Here is a 20402-nt window from a genome sequence, read left to right on the forward strand (position 1 = left end):
TCATTGCAACAGCCCCTCTCACTCTTATCGATTTGTTTGACTACTTAATTACATTGATCAATTAATTAACCTCTTCCCCTCTGGTACACTCCTCCCCTCCCACCCCCTCACAGAAATTGGCGCGAGAAGGACTCAGTTGATCGGCCATTTGAAGGGAATTCGATTGTAGTGTATAGAATATTGTTTAAACAATTGTTTAAACAATTTATACAATGTCTGAAATATTGTTTATTTAAATAATTAAGGGGATTCAAGGCAATGTGTAGAATATAGTTTATTTATTTATTTAAAGAATTTTTCAGGAAATCGATCACCACTCTCGCAACTCCACCCTGCCCCCCTTGTTACCTCCCTTCTCCACCTCCCCTCCTCTACCTGGAAACAAGTGGCTCTGTGGTGGAGAGCAAAGATCTCAGGAAGGGAAATTCAAGGGAATATTGTTTTTTTATTAAAAAAATCACTTTGCGGGGCTTAGATTTTACTTGCTCATCATTCTCTGCTGTTTGGAAAGATGAAGGGTTTGTGAGAAGTGATTACATTGACAGCATTTCTTTCTTTTTATTACGATTGTGCAAGGAATACAGACATGAAACACACATCACATATAACTGCACACAGTTAAAAAGTTTCGATCATGAAGCACATTCCGCCTGTCATCACCTGTCCACTGGACCGCACAAAACTCCACAGCACATGCTGCCAGGAGTTGGGATTCACAAGCAGCCCACGTGAATTGAAGACATGGCTTTCAGCTGCCGAACCATGTGCAGGTGTTAGTGTGGGTCCCACAAGCAAGCAGTGGTTGCCTCCCTTTCATACTTCACATCTGAGAAATTCCACTCAAAACATGTGTCTATCTAGACAGCATTGCTGGCGCGATAATGGATGTCCTTCGTACCTGCAGTTCAGCAAGGTGTTCAAATAGTGGATCACCCTCAGTGGATCACCTTCAGTGAACTGTTCCAACGCCAATGCTGCAAGCCACCGCCGGACAGATGAAAACAGAAGTGTGAGCTATTGCTCTCAGGCTTCTGCTGATGGCAGCCAGCAGGTGAAAGTCGCATCTATTTTCAGGTATACAGTTAGAGTTCAATTGTTATAGTGATGTCACATGTCTATGTAAATAAGAGCCAAGACACCCTCAGGGCTGTACATGCGTGTTTACCATTGCTGGCGCGATACCTGTCTACCTGTGGATTCTGACAACACAGGTCACAGCATAGAAATCTGTTCCAATGCTTCCCAGAATAGCACAGGGTACATTGTTCCTAGCAATCATAACAAGACAGGGGAGCAGCATCTAGCACTGCACACATGTTTACCCACCCAGTATGGCTGACACATCACCGCAAAATGTTCGGTTAGTGACTCAAAATTGCACTCGCATCTAAAAGGTTCTCAGTTTTATACGGACGTCACATGGCTATATAAATAAGAGCCAAGTCGACCTCTCGGAAATTGTAAAGTGTCGCAGAAATAGTTAACGATCGCTTTTGTAGGAGATTTCGTGATGTCTCAGCTTGTCTGCATGGAAATTCTTGTCCTAACGGGAACTGTTTACGAAAATTGCTCAGAATAATAGCGAATGCAATCTTCCTGATGGCCCTAAAGAGGCATCACACGTTTCCTTCCCGAAAATCGTGACGTCCTTTTTTTAATCTACATTTCAGAAACGGTAAACATTCCCACCACTAGAAGCCCTCATCATGTCCGCGCATGCTCTCAAAAACACCATTAATCATAAAAGTATTCTTTTTGTTTGGGAAGAGAGCATTGTCAAGTACAGATGGGAAAATCAGAACAATTACACAAACAGAATTCGAAGCACTGTTCCACAGGACAGAGAAATGGCTGGAATTTTCGGTGTCCTACAGCTACTGGTCTGCAGATGCCATATTGGCGCCAGAGTGATGGCATCCCCGCCAGAGATGGATGGTCTGCTTCAACTTGTCTTTGAACACTTGCTTCCTCAAAACTTTCCGTAACTAACTTGCCTCCATCTAGTTCGAATCATTTGTAAATGCTCCTCTGCCCCAGGACGAAGGACACCTTGTGAATGAATGTAGCCTTCTGATTGGAACTTACTGAATTTACCCTCCAAATTACTAATACTGCTGGTGTGGAAGCACTGACCACATTTTTTTCTGCAGACGAGACTTTCAACAACAAAAAACTATTTTCTACAGATCGCCATATTGCACTGACAGTTAAACCCTGCAAACATGACCTACATGTAGTCAAATATGGAAATACTCTTACTCAATTACACTGCTCTGCCACTGAGGATTGAAGCTTGAATATCAGAGCATATCGACCGCCAGACACTTGTACATATACTGCGAAGGCAGACAGTGTAAGCACTTACACCATAGGTATACTCCTCCCTTCACTAGATATTTCCCGCGAGGTCATCTGCTCCCAATGCAAGACCTGAGTACCCTCACTGGACCAAAGTCACTCTCAGGACTGTTGTACAAAGTCGGGGTCGGCTCCCCTCACCACTAAGGCGTTACTGTTTCCAGCTCCAACCTGCTTGCTTACTTGCTACTCACACCCATCTCCAGACTCTGGGATATGTAATTTCACATGGTCTGCCAGAATATCATGCCATTATCACGAGCCATTTGCACATACACCGCGACGATTGTTGTACAAAGGCTGGGTCGGTCCCCCTCGGCACAAAGGTGTCACCGTTTCTGGTCCTGAAGTGCTTGCCTGCATGCTTTCTACACCAATCTCCAGACTCTGGGATTACAAGAGCACATCTATTTTCACATGGTTTGCCAGAATATTATACCATTTACGTGATACTTCTCGACATCAAGCACATAGCAATATCGCTTGCATAACAGTATCACTCGTGCAACATAATTCCGAAGATACAGACTGGAAGTTATTCCTCTAGAAACCGGAAACTTTAGCAAGGTGGAGCGTGTTGTAAACCACTGAGTAACTAGAAACTTATCTCGTCTGCAGAGACCTTTACATTAAAACTCGAAAAAAGAAAAACAGACGAAACTGATATTTCCACTCGTGAATACCGATGTTGATGATGTTACAGATTTCAAATCATCCCTCCAACTTAGAAAGTCAACTAATATGTTTCTCATGTCTAAGGAACCAGCAAACGTGTCTTCCACCTGTATTTCACATGCTAGATGTGCACACCACAACCGATGTTGTCTCAGCTAAATAAAGATGGAAAATGTGAATAAGCAGTCAATCGGACAATTTACTTGGGTGGGAATAATGGTCCAGCGGAAAGACACGTCCATATTAAATCTTCTCAAATTTCCACACCATCATGGAAGCTATCCAACACATACTAAGCGTTAGTTTGCTATTCGGTCGACTGGAGGACGACATGGTTAAGTCATCTACATTTCTGCATCCAGAGAGGCCTCTCCATTCAGACAGCTCCTGCTGTTAGCTGGAAACATGAATCATTCGCACCACAGACCACCAATGGCGTGCCATACACCGCTAGAGAGAATTAACCTAGGAAACCAGTCACAAACATATTTGATCACTATATTTTCAATTAAATATTACAATCGTGTCCTCCATTGGACAATATTCGACAATGAGTGAAGTATCAGAAATACACCCTGCTGACGGTTGTGGCTATCAAAATAGAAACATCTGTACCATTCTTATGACTTGACATACTTTCCACTTTGTATCATAGTATTCCACATCAAACCCATACCTTCCTTATGAGCGGACATAGTTGTTTCCTTTGCACATACTTTATAAGCCTCATGCACACGGCGAACCTACCATGCCCCCCCCCCCCCCCCCCCTACTACTAAGTATAATACTTCGCCAATAAATGATTGCTGGCGGTACGAAATAATACTGAGAGAAAATCAGCGATGGGTGGACATGTCTCATAAGTTTTTCTTGCGAGTGGTACCACTGTGTCTTAGAATGAGAGACGTAATCGTCTTAGAAACCGCCAGATGTTAAAAAACCTATCATATTAGTGTCACAAGCAGTCTTGTTTCTACAGGTGCAGACGAGTATCCATTTGGAAAGGTATACCAGCTTTATAAATCGAGGTATCGCATTACCTACTAGTGAAGTGGTTTCTCCAGACAAATACCGTGACACTGAATAAAGATGGTGATCGCTGGAGTGTGTATTATCAGGCCAACTGTGCGGTTACACGTTGCCCACGGTGAAACCTCACAATAAAATTATCGAATTTAGAAAGTGATTCGGCTAAGAACGTGGTATTAAACCAGTGTTTGCAACTCAAGCATGCCGCCACTAAATATTTCTCCAGTAATTGTAAATGCATTCTGCCTCGATGCCATACCCCAGTTCTGCGATGTATGCACTGGGTTATAGGCGAAGGTTGATTGAGAAAGTTCACAAACAGTAGATGGTGGGCTGATTGAGGTCATAAGAGAAGTACATGGGCTTTTCAGATCTCTAGTATTATGATATCCGGTAGAAATGCTATCTGGGATTTGGAATCAAGTCTTTCCATTCAACCACAGACCTACCTTGGATCCTATGGAGAAGTCCTTTAATGATTGCAACCACTGGTGAATCATATTTCTGGCACTCTCGTATCTCAAAACGAGTTACCTTTCTCGAACCTATCTGCTACAGTGAAATTCCAACGTTGATTTAGATGCCTCTTGCTACTTTGCACATGTGATTGTTCCAATGTAAGTCGGAACTGAGCAGAAGTCAGAGAGAACTATATCCACCACCTTCTGCAACTTGTGTAGAAACAGAGTGACCTGAGTTAAAGCGACAGGACCTTGTTTTGACCATTCAGTGGAAATGGAAACAAGTTGTCGTAGCTCCACCAACAGTGTATGATGTGAATAGTCAGCGCCATATGAAGCCTGCTCCTGCAACACAAGGTACTGGAAAAAAACAGTACAGGAACTGGAAGAAGGACGAGGATTTTGCTACAGCATTGCGGTGCGTCGACAAACTACATAAAGATAGTGCAGTCCGAAGCATATTCGTCTCCCTCAGGGCCCATTCACCCCTATCACTCCAACATGCCATCATCGTTATTCTGTACCATCCAACAGAGAATAATTACGAACTGTGAAAGCTTTACTAACTTCATCCAATAGAACTCTTTACAAGAATTTTACAGCATCTCTCTCCTCCCACATATGGAAAACAAATACCGTCTGCATGCCGGCATCAGGCACATGTGACGATCCTATTAAATATATAGATACTGATCCACTGCACAGAGCAGTTTAAAGTTTCATCGCCTGTAGTGTAGAGGGATGACCGTATCCCATAGACTATACTGTAAGTCGCAAGAGATGCTCCCTGTGACCCTGTGTCGTTGTTCGGAAACATTGCTTTTTTTCTACTGTAACACGCTTTGTAAACTGCCATACATTTTGTTTCTTCCGCTACGACTTCGAGATCTGTGTCAGGTTCTAAACTGACATTAACACATTCTAATCCATTGCCTCTCACAGAAAACTAGACGTTGCATTGTGTAAATCATATTGTTAATGCTGCTAACATAACACACCACACACACTAGATGATTTTAAATAAAATACAGTTACAACATAAGGACACTGGAAGACTTTGGTGGCATTATGGAGCGTTTACAAACCGCAGCCCGAAGGTGATTGTCAACCTCTACATGTAAACTCATCTGTCACAGTGACGGAATAGTTGATGGCTCTGCGTTCCGTTTCGACTGATTTCTCATATTGCAGTCATGTATGCTATCACTATTCCGGAGCTAGCCATCCCCAGAAGGTGTTGCCCCTCCTCCATCTCAAACAAACGATATCAGTCAATCATTATGTGGTGACCAACAGCGTATCAGCTCTGTAAATTCTGTAAACAGCAGATCTGTATCATAACGTTTTCGACTTTGATAAATGTCGGATTGTAGCCTATCGCGATTGCGGTTTATCGTATCGCGACATTGCTGCTCGCGTTTGTCGAGATCCAATGACTGTTAGCAGAATATGGAATCGGTGAGTTCAGGAGGGTAATATGGAACGCAATGCTGGATTCCAATGGCCTCGTATCACTTGCAGTCGAGATGACAGGCATCTTATCCTCATGGCTGTAACGGATCGTGCAGCCATGTCTCGATCTGTCAGTCAACAGATGGGGACGTTTGCGAGACAACAACCATCTGCACGAACAGCTCGACGACGTTTACAGCAGCATTGACTATCAGTTTGGGGACCATGGCTGCTGTTACCCTTGACGTTGCATCACAGACAGGAGCACCTGTGATGGTGTCCTCAACGACGAACCTGGGTGCACGAATGGCAAAACGTCATTTTTTCGAATGAATCCAGGTTCATGATGGTCGCATCCGTGTTTGGCGACATCACGGTGAACACACATTGGAAGCGTGTATTCGTCATCGCCATAGTGGCGTATCACCCGGTGTGACGGTATGGGGTGCCTTTGGTTACACGTCTCAGTCATCTCTTGTTTGGATTGACAATCAGTCATCTCTTGTTTGGATTGACAGCACTCTGAATAGTGGTCGTTACATTTAAGATGTGTTACGATCTGTGGCTCTACCCTTCATTCGATCCCTGTGAAACCGTACCTTTCAGCAGGATAAAGCACGACCGCATGTTGCAGGCCCTATCGGGCCTTTCTGGATATAGAAAATGTTCGACTGCTGTCCTGGCCAGCACATTCTCCTGATCTCTGACCAATTGAAAAGTCTGGTCAGTGGTGGCCGAGCAACTGGCTCGTCACAATACGCCAGTCACTACTCTTGATGAACTGTGGGATCGTGTTGAAGCTGCATAGGCAACTGTACCTGTACACGCCATTCAAGCTCTGTTTGACTCAATGCCCAGGCGTATCAAGGCCGCTATTTCTGCCAGAGGTGGTTGTTCTGGTTACTGATTTCTCAGGATATATGCACCCAAATAGCATGAAAATGTAATCACATGTCAGTTCTAGTATAATATATTAGTCCATTGAATACCCGTTTATCATCTGCGTTTCTTCATGGTGTAGCAATTTTAATGACCAGTAGTGTATTACTATTTTGATGGTCACAGCCGTCACCACAGTGTATTTCTGATACTTCACTCATTGTCGAATATTGTCCAATCAAGGACATGATCGTAACATTTAATTGTAAGTATAGCGATCAAATATGTTTGTGACTGGTTTCCTAGGTTAATTCTCTCTAGCGGTGTATGGCACGCCATTGGTGGTCTGTGGTGCGAATGATTCACGTTTCCATCTAACGGTACGAGCAGTCTGAATGGAGAGGCCTGACTGGATGCAGGAATGTAGCTGACTTACCTGTGTCGTCCTCTAAACGGCCGAATAGCAAACTAACACTTAGTATGTTTTGGATAGCTTCCATGATCGTATGGAAATTTGAGAAGATCCAATATGGACGTGTCTTTCCGCTGGACTGTTATTCCCACCCAGATTAAAACTGCCAGGAAGTTTCATATCAGCGCACACTCCGCTGCAGAGTGAAAATCTCATTCTGGAAACATCCCCCAGGCTGTGGCTAAGCCATGTCTCCGCAATATCCTTTCTTTCAGGAGTGCTAGTTCTGCAAGTTTCGCAGGAGAGCTTCTGTAAAGTTTGGAAAGAAGGAGACGGATACTGGCAGAAGTAAAGCTGTGAGTACCGGGCGTGAGTCGTGCTTCGGTAGCTCACATTGTAGAGCACTTGCCCGCGAAAGGCAAAGGTCCCGAGTTCGAGTCTCGGTCGGGCACACAGTTTTAATCTGCCAGGAAGTTTCATATCAGCGCACACTCCGCTGCAGAGTGAGAATCTCATTCTGGACCAATCAACTGTCCACCTCCAGTAGCTGAGTGGTCTGTGCAACACGATATGAATCCTAAGAGCCCAAGATCGATTCCTGGCTGCATCAGAGATTCTCTCTGCTCAGGGACTGGGTTTTGTGTTGTCCTAATCATCATCATTTCACGTCCATCGACGTGCAAGTCGCTGAAGTGGCGCCAAATCGAAAGACTTGCACTCCGCGAATGGTCTACCCTAGTCAAACGACATTTATTTATTACCGATCAACTGAGTCTTTTTTGCACCTATTTCTGGGAGCGGGTGTGTGAGGGGAGGGTGTTAAGCGGAGAGGGAGAGGTTAATTAATTGATCAATTTAATTAAATAGTCAATCAAACTGACAAGAGTGAGAGGGGCTATTCCAATAATTCAGACCTGAAAGTGCACCTGTAGCTGTGAGGTGGGAGGTTTCCTGAGTGGTGATGGTGGATGAGTGAGGGAACAATAGGTTAAGGACCTGACAGACAAAAGTAAGGATCCTTTTAGCTGTGCAGTAGGTTGAGGACCTGTCAGTCAAAGGAGAACAACAGGTTAATGACCTGTCAATCAAAGGAAAACAATAGGTTTGCCCCTGAGTGCATACCTGCCCCTGATGTACTCAACCTCCACTAACAAAACGTGCCAGAATGAAGCTTGTCCCCCAACTGTTGGTTGCCACATAGATTTTCGGTGTCCAGAAATGTCATAATACGCGAGCTTGAAACATGTGCCAGAATTCTAAATCAGACTGTCGTCAGAGACATACAGCTCTGCGCATCTGTTCGGGAATGACCTGTGATTTGTTTTCCAAATCATTAGGAATTCTCCGCTTCACTAGAGATTTGCATTACATTGCTGCAAGAACAGAGGCAAGTTCTTTCACACACACTTTGTAGAATCGAAATGGTATCCCGTCAGGTTCAGTGGCCTTTCCTCTGTTGAGCTATTTCAGTTTCCTTTCCATCACTTGGTCACTTTCTGCAATATCTGTCATTTTGTCGTTCTTACGGCGGTTTAAAGAAGGTACCATAGTGCATTCTTCCTCTGTGAATCAGTTTTGGGAAAAAACTTTTAGTATTTCGTCCTTTTGTGTGGCATTCTCAGTTCCGGTGCCATTGTGGTCACAGAATGTCTAGATAGATTGGTTCGATCGGTTTACTGATTTAACATGAGACTACAAATTCGTAGGATTTTCTGTCAGGTTGGTAGGTAGGGTTTTATCTTCGTATCTGTCGAGGGGAGTCACACATAGCCCTACTTACGCTAATTAGTGAGAGGGACGTAAAATAAGATCGCGAATAAGGCACTTTGTGTGTTAGGTTGTCGATAACCTTAATTTAGACCTGTAGTTGTCAGACTTTGGGAGTGTTCTGCTAGTTCTACGTTTCGCTGAGAGGTCTAGCCGTTTGGTAAGAGAATATACCAAGAGCTTTTTTAACTATGAAAACAAAATAACCTTCGTCAACAACGTTGTCGTGACAGTTCGTAGTAGTGCACAAAGTTCAACACGATATTTAAACTAAGCACTAGTAATACGCAACATGTGTGTTCTTAAAATAGAAGGTGTGTGATTGTGAAAAATAATTGTGGTAGTACACAGACCTGATGATACTTATACAGAGCATGAGAGAACAAAACTGAAAATTAAGGTCGCGCTTCAGGGACAAACACACGTACTAGAATTTGAGCGTGAAACGATATAGTGGTACCTAGTGGCACACAGGCTATTCTAGCCTATTGCGAAACTTTCTGGGACTTTGGGTTACAAACGAATTAATAAAATAACGTTCGTTGCCCTACATGGGGCGCACTTTAGGTTTTTAAAAAGCATCAACTAGATGGCGCTACTGAGATGTGACATCGCTATTATTTTAAAATTTGTTGTTTTTATTGTCAAAACAATGAATACTCAGAAACTGGGCAAGCATTACAGTGAGCGCTTAAGGAAAGAAACAGAGAAAAAAATGCTCTTGTTAACCCACTATTTGAGTGGCAATTCAACATTATTGAAAGTATAACATCAGGTGTAACATAAAAACGATCAGCGCGGTAATATGCATCATTACTCTTGTATATGTTTGTAGCTATCATTGTCATATTTGAATGATTTACCATATTGCACTTTAAAGGAGAGATAACTTTCGTTTTATGACAGAAGGGAGGAAGCAATGTATACATACCAGCAGGCTACCACACTACGACACACATTAACGAAGTTCTAAGAAATAGGATTCGCACACACCCAATCACACCAGCGCTACAAAATTATCGTCTGCTTTATGGGTAACAACAACTAGCAATAAACACTTGGTTCTTCAACTAAGGGAAGATCTTCAAGAACGCGACATCAATGAAGATCGGATCCCTGAGGCCCACAGCAACTTGCTCCTTCAGCAGAAATACATTGTAAATAATTAAACTTAAGACTTTTAGCTTTGCCTAATACAAAACTGCAAGTCAATTCGCATGGGCGGTCGCTCAACCAACCACGCCAAGGCAAAAAATAATAATAATAATGAAAAAAATCAGATCTGGACCTTTTCAAAGATGGGATCTGTATCAGCCGGGCATTATCAGGACTTCACAAAATTTATGGGCAACGCTCCTGACGAAGAATTGATATAAAGCTCTAACGAATGGGTGCGTGATGCTGAGCTAGTGACACTTGAACATTAGACAACTGCATACCGGTGTTCGGTTTTTTGCTGAACTTTGAGTTTGCCGACCCACTGTAGTAGTAATATCAAATGAACTTCATAACATCCACATTCGGTTTATCTATGTGGAATGTAGTTAACAAATTATAATCCAATGGTACTCCAGGCGTATTGTACATCTGGCGGGTGTAGATGTGATGGTCGTCAATGTTGACTTCGCAATGGGAAGCTCAAGCCTAAATGTGAATTAAATTAGCCCTGTCATTGACAATCTGCAACAGGTAATAACATGTATCTAAGTCCCAAAGTTGTGATAATACTCTATTCTAACTTATTCAGGATCGGTACTTGACATCTAACCGTTTAAAACCATTCAAATGTCAAGATCGCATAAAAAATTGCTTTATTTAAGACGACCAATTTCTACACCGATTGCTGTTACCTTCAGGCCTTTAACACCTTTTTGTTGTAAAACTTATTCCATGTTCACTTTCTGCTGGACGTCACGCACAAGACTTCAAGTGGATAAAACTCATCATATTATAAACGTTTGTCATCGCTAAAACAATTTAAAACATAAAGCACCTTGTCCAAAAGGCCATATCCATTTGGACAAGGTGCTTTATGTTTTAAAATATTTTAGCGATGACAAATGTTTATATGAGGTTCAGTGTAAAATGAAAATGTTTTATACCGAAAAGATTTAAAGACCTGAAGATGACAGCAATGACTGTTGAAACTGGTCGTTTTAAATAAAGAAATTGTTATGCGATTTGGCTTTTGAACGGTTTTTAACAATTAAAACAGATCGCCCTTCAGTCATTCTGAAAATGAGAAAATTCAATGAAATCTAATCCTAAGAAAAACAGAGCAACTGGGTAATGTGAAGGTACTTATTATAAAGCACAACACTGAAAAAACCCAAGCTGAACAGGTATTAACACAGAACGTGACTCCTACTCATTAATCTTAATCTGAGATCGGCAAAACATTTATGATTTTACTCATAATCGCACCCCCGTGTGCTCGATGGAAACAGTAAGTGGTTGAGACTGATTAGCATCGAAGTTAAGAAAGTCTCCAACTCAACTGGCACTGACTGTAGAGAGCTCAGAGGTCAGCCATAGGGAACTTAACATACTTACTATTAAAGATTCCCTATCTGCAGAGTCACGGTGCATGTATCACCGAATTCAGCGCTGGGAAGGACAATTCTGGAGCGCCCATCTGCTCAGCGCTGTCGGCCGTCGTGCAGACGAAGTATGTGTGGTAGCTGTAAGTTCTGGCTACACAGAAGACACGGCATAGCGCCCGCAATCTACTAACCCTTTCAGACCTGATTTTTTTTTGTGGATTTTTCTTAATGTGGCAGTGCTCTGAGAGCATAATTTTAACGATTTTAGATGCAAGATTTTTAGACAATTATACCCATTTGAGAAACATAATTGTTACTGTTGAATTCATTTTATAGACTAAAATAAGTGAATACGAAATGTTCTTTATTGTAATAAGTAGAAAAGCGACCATTCACTAATTACCATGCAAAACGAAAATAAGAATATTCAATTATACTGGGGAATACAGCGAACCAACCACATCCGTGCATTGTGGAAGTCGAAAGCTGCAACTCGCTGTTGCATTGATTTGCTATATTTTCGTAGTGATGCCGAACAGTTGGCAGCACCTGCGCATGATGAAAAGACTGAACATTCCAAAACGTGTAACTTAGGTTTCCATTGGGAAAAACTGCTTCTGTTGCAGCTTCGACACTGTAAAATTACGTGTACACAATTGCAGCCAGAGGGTCTGAAAGGGCTAAGGTCCAAAGTACTTCAGTACAATGCCGGCCACGAATCAGGAATTCTGCCTGCTCATAAGCCAGGAGCAGAGACATGACTCAAGTGTGCGATCATAACGAAGCACGTCATAATGCCTCAGTCTCGACAAAGAAGCACAGATTCTTTTTTCTGCTCGCGCAGAAACGAATGATTCCACTCCTAGTGGCAAAATCTGCACTTTATGAAATCTGGTTGTGAGACTATTCCTGGGTGCCTCGCCAGTAATGTCTCAAAACTCTCTCCAGAGATGTGTGTCCTATCGACAGGCCGCCAGTTTAGAGGAAACCTCGCATTGTTCGCCTGCACTCCCCATGTGGCCAATCACTGCCCCCGTTGCGAACGCAGTGCCTCCCACCCTACCAGTCATGAAGCTGTCAGCCAACCGCTTTCAACTCATACATAGTTTGGGAAAACTAGAACATTCTGTAACTCCTCCTACGACTACAAATTCAACCAATCAGTTTCGTTTCCCTGCTTGTTGTGCCAATATGGCTTGACGTCTCGCGTTATTTCCGCGGCCATAAGCTCGCATCTGTGGCACGCGTTCCACTCACATTCCTTCCTGCTAGAAAGACTGGTGGCGACGCTTGTAAGAAGTTATCTCTAAGAACTCAAGCTTTCGGCCATTGCCTCGCTTCAAGTCGTTTTAGCAACGACACGAACAGGTGCGAGGAGCCCGTTCGACAAGCTTCTCGATGGGGTGGCATGTGCAGGCAGTAAACGCTCCCGTCGTCCTGTTCTTTTCAGCGCTATCTCCCTGGGCCCTGTAACATTACTGCATTTAAGATACTTCGCATATGAGATATTTGTCATAAAAGAATAGGACATGAAACGAGCTGTACGGTAGTTCGTAAAGATGCTAAGCATCACAGTGCGAGAGTAAAGAGACGAAATATTTTTTTTTTTTTTTTTTTAATGTGCGCCTATACCAAGACGCGCGTCCAGCGTTTAAATACCCTAAATAAACACTATGACCCGCTGGGCGCAGATATTTAAAATCATTGCGCAGTGCTTGATAGCAAGAAGCTGCGAAACAGAAAAAAGAACAATCTACCTTTTGTTAAGAAATATTCTAGAGACTTTATTATCCTTTGTACTTTTTTGGTCGCCGACATGTTAAGACGTACTACATAGCATTGCTACAAGTTATATTTCTTATTTTGTGTAAAAACTATGTGAAACGACGAACAAACAGTTTGGTAACTCGGGTGAGGATACAATGTACTTACGCACATGCAAGGTCATTTAATTTTACGAAGGAACGGACAGACAAAGCAGCGATATACAAAAGAAATATCAGATATAAGTCATGCATTTATTGTGTATTTGTCAATGTCTAGAAGTTTAAAGCCAACTTGTTCAAAATATATTAATATTTTACGATGCAGTAATTTTCTTCTTATTCTTTTCTTTCGCTAACCAAAAATGATGTTCAAATTGTATATGAGCTTTGTAACAGGTTCGCTCTTTATCGCGTTGTCTCGATTGTATTTGGGAGACCACTAATGTGTTCAGCTTCCGATCTGTGAATCTTTCTCTTCCGAGATTGCACTAATTTGCTTTCATTTCCATTTTTATATTCCAATAGGTCCCTTAAGTATTTTCATCGAAGATTCTGATTGCGTGGAGGCAATCCGGGTCAAAAGATATTAAGAAAACCCCTTCGCGTAATCAATCCGTACGTCTCCTGAACACAATTGAGAACCGACGCATCGGTGATCAATTAATAATCTCTCTCTTTTTAAGTCGTACTAAAAACGGCCACACAGGTTAGCCGTAAGTACGCAATCTAGCGTTAGGTTACATTTTGTCAGTAAATATTACCAACCAACAGTTACAGCATCACTATTATTATTTACTACTATTTCTTATACAGAATAAGCAAGTTCTTAACGCCAGAGCCGTCGTCTCTTTCGAAGACTGCGGAGGCCCTCGACTTCTCCCTTCTGTCAGAGCCAACGCGAAATTACTTTCCAAGGACGCAAATCTATAGAAATATTGGTATGAGGCTGCCCAGTATCAACGAATAAATGATTAATTATTCGATAACCCTACCAAAAATATGCAATATGCATCGTCAAAATTATTCATGTATGGTGGCAAAATCTGCTTTACAACTGTTTGTTCAAAAACTATAATTTTGTGGAATTAGCTAAGATTATCTGACAATCTGCATTGTAGAAGCTTTATTTGTATGTGTTGATACCACTATACTTTTATTACTTATAATCTGGTTGAGAGTGTCGAATTATTTTGTGGGACTACAAGCGAACAGAGTCAAAACTGCGGGTTACTTGCTGATTGGTACAGTAGTCCAGTGACTCTTAGTGTAAGGAATCTTCTTCCAAAGTCTTCAGCAGTTAGCAGCGAAAACATGATACGATAGAGGAGAGAATAAAATATTAATTTGTGGCCTAATCAACGAAATTATTGAAACGTTCAACTACCTACTCTATTAATGCCCGTACCCACGCACAGCGTCAATTACGTGTTATCATTCATCTACAGGAAGGAGATGATGTCTCTGCCACGACAGAGTAAGACGTAAATAAACAACTATAACGTTATACACCAAACAATAAAAGATAAAGTTAGGAATGCCAGGCGAAATTTTAAAGCATTTATCCTCACATGTAAGATAAATTACGGGACTCTGAAATATCCCCTTCCAAGCCAGCCAAAACAGTTGGAGAGTTACAAGTACCAAAGTTTACACTAAGAATTTATACTGTGTCCCAACCAATAAAAACACCCTGGTTGAAAAGAATTTTACTCCACAATAGTCTTACCGTTTCCTCATGGGAAGAGCAGAAATGAAAGATTATTTTTAAAAAATCTGTACAATGACAGATTCGAAGCGTGAGTGCAGAAAGGAGACTAGATTGAGGATAGACCTGGTTCAAGTGAAGTAAGTCTACGCAGCGTGGGTCTCACATAAGATACATATGCAGGAATGACAGGCGCGTCGTAACTACGGCCTCACGAGGTGAGGGGCGGTGGGAACTATTAACACTGTTAACTGAGGACAGTCCGCTCACTTGGCGAGGAACTGGCCCATGCATGGCAACGAAGTGGTGCTCAAAGCGGTGGAAACCTCCTCCAATCTTGGTGCTGTAAAATGGTTTGCTTCACCGGTACCCGGTCACGAAATGGAGGAGACATGGTGTAGATCAACGTATTATGTGTCAATGACCCAGGCTGAAAACCACATCCCTCCCAAGACGTCTAATGGTATGAGACCAAGCGATCTATTGATGGCGATCCCTCGCAGCAAGCAATGTACCTAACGCAGATATGATTTTTCGTCTTCTTTTCACTTACCTACCCGTCCACAGCAACGCAAACGAATATTTCGTCCGTAGAGGATGGCGTCGTGATGGCTGTGACTGTTGATAACAAAAATAAATAAGTTTACTGCATCAGTCATTTATTTATCTAGTACGCGTTTCGGTGGTTCACACCATTATCTTCAGGTGGAGAATTGTGTACCTATATTATTGTTAGTGAAGAGCACAGAGGCCTTTTCATAGCCGCGGACCAAGTCTAAGGCAGGTTATGTTGCGTCTTCTGAAGGCAATGAGAGTCGAAAAAATGCTGCATACTGGCACTTGTTGCATGTGCTTTTCACTGTATATGTGTTTATGCTTCAATTTCAGAGACGTCTCTGGCTGTATAACATATCTGAAGTGACAGTGTAAACAAATGTTCAGTGAAGACAACATGCATCAAGTACCAACCGATGACATTGTAACTCTGTCAGAGACAGCAAAGGACTTGGAAGAACAGTTGAACGGAATGGACAGTGTCTTGAAGGGAGGATATAAGATGAACATCAACAAAAGCAAAACGAGGATAATGGAATGTAGTCGAATTAAGTCAGGTAATGCTGAGGGAATTAGATTAGGAAATGAGACACTTAAAGTAGTAAAGGATTTTTGCAATTTGGGGAGCAAAATAACTGATGATGGTCGAAGTAGAGAGGATATAAAATGTAGACTGGCAATGGCAAGGAAAGCATATCTGAAGAAGAGAAATTTGTTAACATCGAGTATAGTTTTAAGTGTCTGGAAGTCATTTGTATGGAGTGTAGCCATGTATGGAAGTGAAACATGGACGATAAATAGTTTGGACAAGAAGAGAATAGCAGCTTTTGAAATGTGGTGCTACAGAAGAATGCTGAAGATTATATGGGTATATCACATAACTAATGAGGAGGTATTGAATAGCATTGGGGAGACGAGGAGTTTGTGGCACAACTTGACAAGAAGAAGTGATCGGTTGATAGGACATGTCCTGAGGCATCAAGGGATCACCAATTTAGTATTGGAGGGCACCGTGGAGGGTAAAAATCGTAGAGGGAGACCAAGAGATGAATACACTAAACAGATTCAGAAGGATGTAGGCTCAGTATGTATTGGGAGTTGAAGAAGCTTGCACAGGGTAGTGTAGCATGGAGAGGTCTCAGGACTGAAGACCACAACAACAACAACAACAACAACCACTACGTAAAATTTTTCGACCCTGTTCGCCTTCAAAAGACGCAACATAATCTGTCTTGCACTTGGTCTGCTGCTATGAAAAGTCGTCTGTGCTCTTTACTAACAACAGTGGGGTAACTACACAATTCTTCACCTGAAGATGATGGCGTAAATCATCGAAACACGTAGTGGAAAAATAAATATGTGACTGATGCAGCGAACTGTTTTATTAATAACGCAAACACAACTTTACAGTCACAGTAATACACACTATACAAATCATACACGTGACACGCTGCGCTAGAAGGCATTGCAGAATGTTTACTGTATTTCTTCCAATGGGTAGGTTGAAATGAGATACTTCAAAGAGTGTGGTTTTCATGATACGAAGTCAGGGGAAGAAAGCAGTGTTTAGAAGTGAAACAGAAACTCCTCCCTGCTACCGAGCTAGGTGGCGCAGTGGTTAGCATACTGGCCTCGTATTCGGGAGGACGACAGTTCAACCCCGCGTCCTGCCATCCTGATTTCCGTGATTTCCCTAAATTGGTTCAGGGAAATGTCGGGGTGGTTCATTGGAAAGGGCACGGTCGACTTCCTTCCCCATCCTTCCCTCATCCGATGGGACCGATGACTTCGCTGTTTGGTCTCTTCCACCAAATCAACCAACCAATCCCCCTTGCTGCATTGCAGGAAGTCTATGAGATGAACATTACACGTTACGGTGAATGGTTTCAAGTATATTTCCCTAATCTTCAATGCAGATGCGTTATTGTACAGGTCAGGGCTCTAAAAACATGGTTCAAGCAAATGTAGTACGAGATGTGTTTTGAAAGAAATGAGACTGACTTGTTTGTAATCATTACTTTCATTCTCTTAACACAGAACATTGTCATTGCAGTCATTAATTTTGCAACATATTTAATGTACTCAGACAAACTGCAGCGATCGAGAAAAACAATATTTCCGTGACGGAAGTACGGATTTTCTGTTCTAATTACCTGTCTACCACTGCTGATTGGGTACAAATTGGTGCAAATGGCTCTGAGCACTATGGGACTTAACTTCTCAGGTCATCAGTCCCCTAGAACTTAGAACTACTTAAACATAACTTAACCTAAGGACATCACACACTTCCATGCCCGAGGCAGGATTCGAACCTGCGACGGTAGCTGTCGCGCGGCTCCAGACTGTAGCCACTTTGGCCGGCCGACTGGGTACAGTGTAGCTGACTCAGCGTATAATTAAACAAACAACAACAACAAAAGAAATTTAAAAATTATTAGTTGAACAGTTTTAAGCACACGACACAGAAGCAGCTTTGGAAGACAAAACAAATAAGTCGAGGTTGCAGATGGAATCTCAGTTCAGTCTTACACAGAATGCCCTCCGGCACTCATGCCTTAGTTAGCTTGCATTTATTGCGAATGTCACCCAGTAGGAAGTTGCAAGCGACTGGAACCAAGATCAGGAGACTCCAGTCTGGAAGAAGGAGAAAATAACGGACCCGCGAAGTTACAGACCAATACCCTTAATGTTCTTCTAATAATTTCCGGTAATTTCCGGCTGCATACCCGGAAATTATTAGAAGAACAAATACGCCGGGAAAATTTCAGAAGTCACACCCTTAATGTTGGTTCCCTACAGAATTCTTTAGCATATTATAATTTTGAATCTCATAAGTTTCTTTGGGAGGGGCAAGTCTTTATCAACAAATCAGCACGTATTTAGGAATTATTGCTGGCACGAAACCCAGCTTGTCCTTTTATTGCTTGGTATCCAGAGAACGATGGATAACAAGCTACAGGAAAATTCCATATTCCTCGATTTCCGGAAAGCATTTGACACAGTGCCACACTGCAGAATATTAACAAAGGTCCGACGATACGGGACAGATTATCAGATATGTGAGTGGCTCGTAGACGTTTTAATTAATAGGTCCCAGTGCGGCGAGCATTTATCAGAGACAAGCGTATGGTTAGGAGTGTCTGAGGGAAGTGTAATGGGACCACTCTTGTTCTCTATACACATAAACATTGTGACAGGGTGAGCAGCAACTTGAGATTGTTTACTGATGACGCTGTAGTCTACGGGAAGGCATCGTCGTTGAGGGACTGTGGTAGGATATAGAATGACTTGGACGGAATATTTCTTTGGTGTGATAAATGGCAGCTTGTTCGAAATGTTGAAAAATGTAAATTAATGCAGATGATTTGGAAAACCAATCTTATAAATTCCGAATACAGTATCATGGCTGTGCTGTGTGCCTGGGAAGCTGTAGGGTCAGCGTGGCTGAACGCTAACCGAAGGGGACCGAGTTCCATTCCCCGCCAGGTCGGAGATTTGCTCCGCTCGGGGACTGGGTATTGTGTTATCCTCATCATCATTCCACCATCACCGAAGTGAATATCTCCTGACTAGGGGTCGCATAAAAAGACGACACGACAGAAAGAAAAAGTGCTATCCTGCTTGGTGTCCGGACAGTTGCCACGCCGAACATTTGCCACGCTGGACATTTGCCACGGTTTTACCTGCTCCGAAGGGTTCGGTCCCTTGTCTCCTCCCCTCCCCCTTCCCCTCCCCCTCCTCCTCCTCCTCCTCCTCGTCCTCCTCACCGGCCCGCCCAGTTTGCTTTCGAAGTTCCTAACGTGACCATCAGTATGGAAGTTATCACAACAAACAAGGGCAGGCCTCCTGCTCATTAGAAAGGTTACGCCTATCTTAAACAGAGGGAACCTAAAGAAGGTGTTGTTACATGGATGTGCTTACGCCGAAAGACGGATCATTGCAAGGGAAAGCTGCTTTCGAGGAACGGAGAAGTGTTTTGCGTATTAGAACATCTCTGTGGACCACCTGACGATGTAGCCCTGAAAGTGAGAAAGCAAGTGGAAAGGGCGAAGAGAAGGTCTCGAGAAGAAACTACACAGTTATCGGAGATATACGCGGATGAAATGGGAAATCTACATAATAAAGTTTGTGACTTTGTTACAGTGATGCCTAATTCAGAATCTATGAAGAGAACCATGCATCGTCGACGGAGTCAAGAGTGGGGGAACCAACAAGAGCCTAAGAACTCTTATGAAATTGATCTTCATGACGATCTATTAAAATGGGAGATGGCAGTAGTTTTCATCTGGAAGACTATAGATTGGAGGTGAGAATAATGATTTTTAGTGGAAGCAAAGGAAAAGAAAGTTTAAAAACATGTTCCCATTTTTTTGTGGATGGAACATTTAAGAGCTGCAGCAAGCAGTTTGCACAGAACCGCACCATACACGTAGACTTAGGAGGCCCGATTAAAGAAACAAACATTCTTCCTACTGTATTTGCACTGCTCCCTAATAAGAAGAAAGACACATATGTTCGTCTGTTTCGTCTGATAAAACAGACAGTCTCTGAGTGGTGTCCTAAACAAGTAAAGGTGCACTTGAGGCAGCTGCCAAATCGGCCATTCGTCAAGTTTTTCCCACAACTGAAATAAATGGATTCTATTTCCATATGAAGAAGAGTTTATGGAGAAGAATTCGAGTTTTCGGTCTAACTGAGGAGTACCGCTAGAACGAGGTTTTAAGACTTTTTCATGTCAGCATGTGTACAGCGCTGGCATTTGTAAAACCGGAGGAAGTAAGCAATGGATGGATTGAGATT

Source organism: Schistocerca gregaria, chromosome 7 (assembly GCF_023897955.1).
Source record: "Schistocerca gregaria isolate iqSchGreg1 chromosome 7, iqSchGreg1.2, whole genome shotgun sequence".
Lineage (NCBI taxonomy): Eukaryota > Metazoa > Arthropoda > Insecta > Orthoptera > Acrididae > Schistocerca > Schistocerca gregaria.